A 7691-nucleotide genomic window follows, 5' to 3' on the forward strand; every position below is an offset into this window, starting at 1 on the left:
GCTGCCAAACCCTGCCAAGGCCCCCTCCTGCCCTCAGCGGGTCCCGCCCCCTTCCCCGAGTTGGGGGTCCACGGAATTGGATTGTTCCTTAATTAGCAGTGATTAGAAAATTTGGGTGTCTCTCAAACCCGGGCCAACCCGGGTATCCTTGGCCTCCCTAATCTCGATCCCCACTCCCCTCCAGCCCTCCCTCTGTTTTCCGGATTAACTCTGGGTTTCCACCGAGGGCAGGCAGGCGGCCAGTTGGGGGTGGGGTGGCTCACGGAATGCAGGGAAGGGGGTCTCTGGAGGGAATAATACCGCCGAAGTTGCCGGGAGGAGTTTCTCGCGAAGTGTGTGGCTCTGTATGGAGGGTTTGCATAGACGCGGTTGGCGGGATGGGTTGTGAATCGGGGCAGAGATCGAGAGGGACGCGGACTGAGAGACAAGGCTGAGGAGATGCGGAAGATGGGAAGGAAAGAGAAAAGAAGGCAAGAGGCGGGGGCAGCGCCGACCCGGTTCTCTTCGCTCCAGGAGGCTCCGGGATTCAGCCCAGCCGGTCGCCGTGACCCCACGGGCATTCCCCGCCTCCGGGCCGGGGCCTCCGGCCGAGCTCCCCGATCCATCAGCCGGTTCTGCTCTCCGAGGTGGGGGAGGGGAGGGCGCTACGCCACAGCCAGCGCCAGCTGGGGGTGGGGGTAGTTATTGCGAGGAGGGGCGGAGAGCACATCTAAAATTCCGAGACATCTGTTCACCCAGGGAGGAGACACTGGGCGCAAGAAGGCCGGGCGCCCCCAGCCCACCCGTTTTGCCAGCCATTCCAGGGGCGGGACTCCTTCACTGCCCATGCCCCTATCCCCAGCCACCAACGCTGGCCTGCAGAAGGGGGTGCCAAGCATGGGATCGGGTTGGGGGGAGTGGAATTCAGGAGCTGCTATGTTACTGGTGGGTCCTTAGAAGGGGAGAATCAGGGCCCAGGGGAGGGTTGAAGGGGAGGGTGTGGAGGAGGGACGTCTGTCAGAATAGATCTCCCCAGAGCATCCACAGACGACCCCCCTCCCACACACACATATACACATACACATAGACTTGGCCATCATATACATTCGGATATAAATCCTCCCATTCCTGGAATACATATAACTGGCCCCCTTTGCACTCGGTCACTTATTCATTCAAGCAATCTTATTGGATGCTTGGTTTCTGTTGGCCTTGGGCTAGATACCCGGGAAGTACCTTCCTATGCATCAGGAGCAGTGAGCACATTCAGATACCTAAGTGCACACTGCCCTCACATTCACACAGACTCTATTCTTAATGGGAGGGGGCGGGGGAGGGAGTTCCAGTAACAACATCATCCCCCTCTTTCTGTAGGCATTTCCCCAGGGGAACCCAGGACAAGGTCTAGGAGCCCCAACAGGGGGCTCTGGACCCACTGCCAGTCACTGGTCACCTACTTACCTATTCCCTGTTGGCGGGAGACCCTGCCCCCAGACTTTGCCTGAACAAGCTCCAGCCTCACTTCCCACCAAGCCTTGATGACCATCTCTCTTTTCTCCATGCCCTGGCCTGGCACCTGCCCTTCCACGAGGGCTGCCCTAGCTGGGCCGACAGAGGCCAGGCCTCTCAGCTGGGAACTGTCCATGTGGTTGCTACTTAAAAACTGATTTATGAGGCCGTGGCGGCTGCGGAGGCTTGGCCTGCGGTCCTGGTAGTAATCAAGGGCATATGCCCATCTCGCCTGGCACTGCCCAGCTTGTGAGCCCAGCCCTGGCCTCTGCTCTCCTGCTGGGAAGAGAGAAGCATAAAAGGTACCAAGTCCCTTTCTCTTCAAACTGTCTCTCTCCTCCTCCACTCCCTTCCTTTTCTTCCTCCTCCTCTTCTTCCCTTTCCTCTCTCCCTCCTCCCTTCATTCCTCCTCCTTCCCTCCCTCCCTTTCTCTTCCTTCTCTCCCAAGTGGCACGGACCAGCCTGTGTGCCGGGCTGGCGCTCACAGCTGCAGCCCATCTGCTATGATTGAATGGTGACAGTGATGAGACAGGAGCTGGGGGGAATGGGAAGACATGGGGGCTGCCCTGCCACCCCCCACCCCTCCTTGTGCCAGTCCCCACATGCTTCCTTGACCTCCAGAATGAGACCATCTATTTTGCCTGTACAGGGTGGAGAAGTCCCACCCCTCTAAGTAGTGAGGGAATTTCTTTCCTCTTACCTAGATTCCTTAGAAGGAGCAGAAGGGTAGGTAAAAAAAAAAAGGGGGGGGGGAGGGATTGGGGTTGGAAGAGAAATCTGGAAGAGATGACCCACATGTTCACACCTGTATAAGCTTGAGTGAGGTGTGGGCAACAGCCCTAAATAGGCTGGAGTGCTGAGGCTCCAGTCTGGGCAGGGAGGCACTGATGGAGGTCCAGGATCCAGCTTCTTCAGGAATCCAGGAAAACATCCGTGACAGTCCTTGGTGGGTATCCTGTTCCCTAGACGCTGTCACTTTCTTTACCATGGGGTTCTCCCTTTGTACCCCAGAATATCTGCTGGCTTGCTCTGTCTTCAGGAGCAAATTTGAAGGTCCGGGAAGTCATCGCTCTCCATGATGCCCAAAAGAAGACCGATAGGTTAGACCTATAGGCTTGGCAGGAAGGTCTAATTAAACATGAAGAAAAATCAACCAGCTGATTCCAGTGCAAGACCAAAATCTAACAACAATAACAATGGGAACTAATATATATGTGGAGCGTATTATGCATCCATAACTGACTTAAAATAAGCTTTATAGGGGAGCCTGGGTGGCTCAGTTGGTTGAGCGTCCAACTTCGACTCAGGTCATGATCTCACAGTTTGTGGGTTTTAGCCCCGCATCGGGCTCTGTGCTGACAACTAGCCTAGAGCCTGGAGCCTGCTTCAGATTCTTTATCTCCCTCTTTCTCTAACCCTCCCCTGCTCATGCTGTCTCTCTCTTTCTCTCAGAAAAAAAAAAACCCATAAAAAAAAAAAGCTTTATACACAAGCTAGTAATTATCTCATTACCCCATGAGGTTGGGACTGTTATCACACCTATACTTCAGACAAGGACACTGATGCATATATGACTAGCTTGTATCCTAAACCTAGCTTTCTCTTGGTAGGAATAAAGAGAATAATTAGGAGGTCCAAAAATTTTTAGGAACACTAACCTTTCAGGGTGCCTGTGTGGCTCAGTTAGTTAAGTGTCTGACTTCGGCTCAGGTCATGGTCTCGCAGTTTGTGGGTTCAAGCCCCGCGTCGGGCTCTGTGCTGACAGCTAGCTCAGAGCCTGGAGCCTGTTTCAGATTCTGTATCTCCCTCTTTCTCTGACCCTCCCCCACTCATGTTCTGTCTCTCTCTATCTCAAAAATAAATAAATTATATAAAAATTTTTAAAAAAGGAACACTAACCTTTCTTTTTCACTCACTTTTCTCCTGCCTCTCTTCTCCCTCTACCTGCTCCTTTCCCTCAGTCAACTCAGTACCTTCTCTCCAGTAGATGCCCATACATGTGGCTCTTTCTTCCTGCCACTGCCCATATGCAAATAGGTGGAAACACCCCCAAGCAGGCACTCACTGTCCCTATGTGCACTTGAGGAAATCCACATGAAGACTTAACTGCTTTTAATCTCATCTTCTGTGATAGGGTAGTTGTTCTTCACATCTGTAATCCTGGCCCATCAGGTCTCCCTGGGCCCTCCCAAAGCTCTAGGTGGAGGATGCCATTGTGAACAGCTGCAGAACTGGCCTGGACTTCCAGTCTAATCTGGGCCCCCAGGAAGCAATTTGCTCCACCTGGCATACTTCCTCTGCCCTTTCCCTGGACACTGGAGTATGTCTGGGTGACTCATGCCCTCCCTCATTTCTGCCATCTGCACCTCCATCCTCCCCTTTTCCTTTCTCCAATCTCTTTCCCCTTCCCTTTCTTCTTTCATCCTTTCATCCATCTTCACACAATCTTTCTCCCTCTTTTCCTCCTATTTTCCTTTCTCATCTTTCCTTTATTCCCTCTTGCCTAGTTTTTATATGATAAACCCTTTAGCTTTTGAAAAGGACATTGGGCATGCCTCATATTCCATAAATTTCACAACTAACGGGCTGCTAGTAGGAGAGCATCCCTACTAGGCAATGCCACCAGAGAGTTTTTATCTCAAGAGAGGGAGATAGGAACCCATAATCCAATCTTGTGGATAAGCATTAAGCAGTCACTAAATCCCTACAATCCTCAGAACAAATCCAGATCAACATTGCTGTCCACTTTCCCAACATAAATTGGGATAAGAAATCAGGTGGGGAGGGGCGCCTGGGTGGCTCAGTCAATTACACGTCTAACTCTTTATTTTGGCTCAGGTCATGATTTCATGGGATCAAGCCCCATGCTGGGCTCCTTGCTGGGCATGGAGCCTGCTTAAGATTCTCTCTCTCTCTCTCTCTCTCTCTCCCACCCCTGGTCTCTCTCTCTCTGTCAAAAAAAAATGGAAGGAAGGAAGGAAGGAAGGAAGGAAGGAAGGAAGGAAGGAAGGAAGGAAGAGAGTGAGAAAGGAAGGAAGGAAGGAGGGAGGGAGGGAGGAAGGAGAGAGGAAGGAAGGAAGGAAAGAACAGAGATCAGGTGGGAGGTATTTGCAGGGTTATGATAGAACTTTCTTGATGTCTGCCTCCTTCCTCTATAATTTTAAAGTCTTCCAGAGCAAGGAGCCACCTGGAAAGGGACACTTGGAGGCCACAGAAACCACACATCCAGGGGGTCTCCCACCTGCCATGGAATTCTTACCAAAATCTTCCCATAATTGGTCCTGAATGGGGTCGATGACTAAGTCCTTAGACCCTAAGTCTGCATGCAGTTCAGCAGGGATGGGTTCTGAGGTCACCTTTCATCTTCACCTGCCTCTCCTAGTCCCGGTGTTTGGGCACCCCTCCCCCCCTTGGCTCCTTTGGCATCCTTTAGATTCTCTCTCTCTCGTTTATCTGTGAGTTTCTCGCTCTCCTATCCCCTCTCCTCCATTCCTTCTGTCTTCTACCACCCACCCCGGGACTCCTCTGATCGCTTCCCTGTCCTGTCCTGTGAGGAGAAAGATCCGGTTTCAGCACCACGGACAGAGACTGCGGGTGCGTTCGCCTAACTGGCTGGACCAGAACCTAAAGAGTTTACTTAGGCCGAGAGATCTGTGCCAGTGGTGAGTGCCCACGAGTTTCTTTGGGTGTGTGTGAGTGTGTATGCGAATGTGCCTGAGTCTGTGTGAACGCCTGTGCCTCTCTGGGGCACACGCCTGTGGGCGTCTCTGGGCGCATCTGTGTGTTTGTATCTGTCTGTGCCGTGTCCCCGCCTGCTCCCCGCGTCCCTGGCTGAGCAAGGGGACGGGATGGGGACGCTCCGTTCTGGAAGGTGGGGGAGGCAGCGGGTGGCTTAGTATCCCAGCCGGGCCTGGGGGCGTCATCCTTGCCCAGACGCGCGCCAGGCACCATGTGGCATGTGTGCCAGCCGGCACAGGCTGAGGGCATTCTGCCCAGCGTGAAGGGAGGTGGGGAAGATGCAGGGAGCTAGGGACAGGCAAGAAGAGTTGGGAGCTGAGCTCATAACTCAACTCTGGCGCCAGGCCCTTTCTCTCCTGTGTGAACTCCACCCACAGGTACATGAATGAAAAAATGTACAAGTTACTTGCCCTTGTGAGGGCCCAGACAACCAGATAACCATCACATCACACAAACATATCCTGAGGAAAATGCACAGGAGGCAGGCGCGTTCTGGCTTGCACACGTGTGTGCAAATCACCAGGTCCGTTGCACACAAGTTCCTGTGCAAATGCACATGCACACACACAAACAACTAAGCCATTCTCAGAGGATGGGGGATATAAGAATCATCTCTCTGTGTCACAGAGCAGGACTTCGCCTTACGTGGGTGGGCACCCTCCTCCTATGCTACCAGGCAACCCTCTAAGGATCTTGTAGCTCCTATGACAACTGTGCCCTTCCCAACAAATGGGCAGACTTGCCCAGCCCTGAGGGTGTCATCAGGGTTGCCTGCTCTCTGCACTCAGGGAAAGATGTCTTTGTGCTTTACCTGGGAAAGAATGAGTGAGGGGGGAAAGGCATCTGAATGACTCCTGCCTTTCATCACCCAGGCAATTCTCATGCCCTCAGAGAGTCTGGTGTACTGGAGACAACCCTAGATTTCTCATCCCATTCTCAGTACTAACTGGGTAGGTTATTTTTCAGTGAGATTTATTTTATTTTAGAGAGAGAAAGAGAAGGGTAAAGGGAGGGAGAGAGAGTCTTAAGCAGGCTTCATGTTCAGTGCAGTGCCCAAGGTGGGGTTCAATCTCACGCCCCTGGGCTCATGAACTGAGCCAAAATCAAGAGTTGGATGCTCAACCGACTGAGCCACCCAGGCACCCCTCTCAGTGAGATTTAAATATGATTCATGTAAAGAGTTTAGCTCAAGAGAGTTGTCATTAAGTGGTCACTATTAACCTTTATATTAAGTGTGGAAAGAGTGGTTAGCAGAATTGGATGAAATAATGTAGCCAAAAGTTACAGCACAGTATCTAACCAACCCATAGTGGATTCTCAATGAGTACAAGTACAGTATGAATTTAGAGGTAGAATTCAGGAACTTAGGCAGTTCAAGGGACATGACAATGAAAGAATTCTCTCCAAATGAGAGAAGCATGCACTCTCACGTGCAACAGGAGGAATGGAAGTTAGACACAAAAATAAGCTGAAGGACAAAGTGGGAAGCAATAGAATGAAGCGGTGAGAGGGGACCCTCTTGGGGTAAAGCATCCAGACCTCCATCCATCAGGGCCATGGAAGTCCTCAGAGAGTCTTCATTCTAAATCTGAATTCTTTATCCACATGTCTTCCCACTTATTTCTTCTCTGGGCTTCATTTCTGTGAATGGCAGCATCCAATTATTTGCTCAAGCCAAGAACCTGGAGCCATCATTGAGTTCTTCCTACCTCTCATTCTCCATATAGACTCTTACCAAGAACCACTGATCCTTGCTCCAATATGTACCGAAGTCCTGGTGCTTCTCTCCTTCCTCAATGCTTTCCTCTAAGCCAGGTCACATCACCTCTCAGCTGGGTCTCTGCTCTGGCCTCCCACCATGCCCCACTCTGATCCATTCTCTCACAGCAACTAGGGTAACCTTTTAAAAATATAAGCAAGGCCTTTCACTCTCTGGCTTAAAATTTTCCAGTAGCTTCCTTAGCACATAGAATAAAACCCAAACTCTTTATCAGCTGGATTGGGTCCCTGTCTCCCTCCCCAGAGTCATCTGCCTCTGCCTCTGCCTCTCCATGCCTCAGTTCTTTCTACTCTGCACTAAGATAACCTTCTCACCTTAGGACCTGGATGGCTTTTTAGGCCTATCAATCCTCTTACCTCTTTCCCACTCTTCTTGGTTGGTTCCTTTTCATGCTTCAAGTCTGAGAAACCTTTCTGATGCTCTTTATCCAAAGCAGGTCCTTGGTTATTCTCCAGTTCAGTATTCTATTATTTCCTTTGTTAACTGTTGCCTTGCTTTTTCTGTCTGCCTGTCCTGTTGGTCTGTAAATTCTCTGAGGGCAGGGAGCATACCATTTGTTTTGTCCCCATAGTAAACTCTGAGCCCAGCATGAAATAGGTACTTCGTCAGTGTGTTTGAATAGCAGAATTGATAAATGCTTTGACACCTTGAGGGTTGATGGGGGGGGGGGGGGGGGTGGGGGGGG

The sequence above is a fragment of the Crocuta crocuta genome, unplaced genomic scaffold (genome assembly GCF_008692635.1).
Source record: "Crocuta crocuta isolate KB4526 unplaced genomic scaffold, BGI_CrCroc_1.0 scaffold68, whole genome shotgun sequence".
Classification (NCBI taxonomy): Eukaryota; Metazoa; Chordata; class Mammalia; order Carnivora; family Hyaenidae; genus Crocuta; species Crocuta crocuta.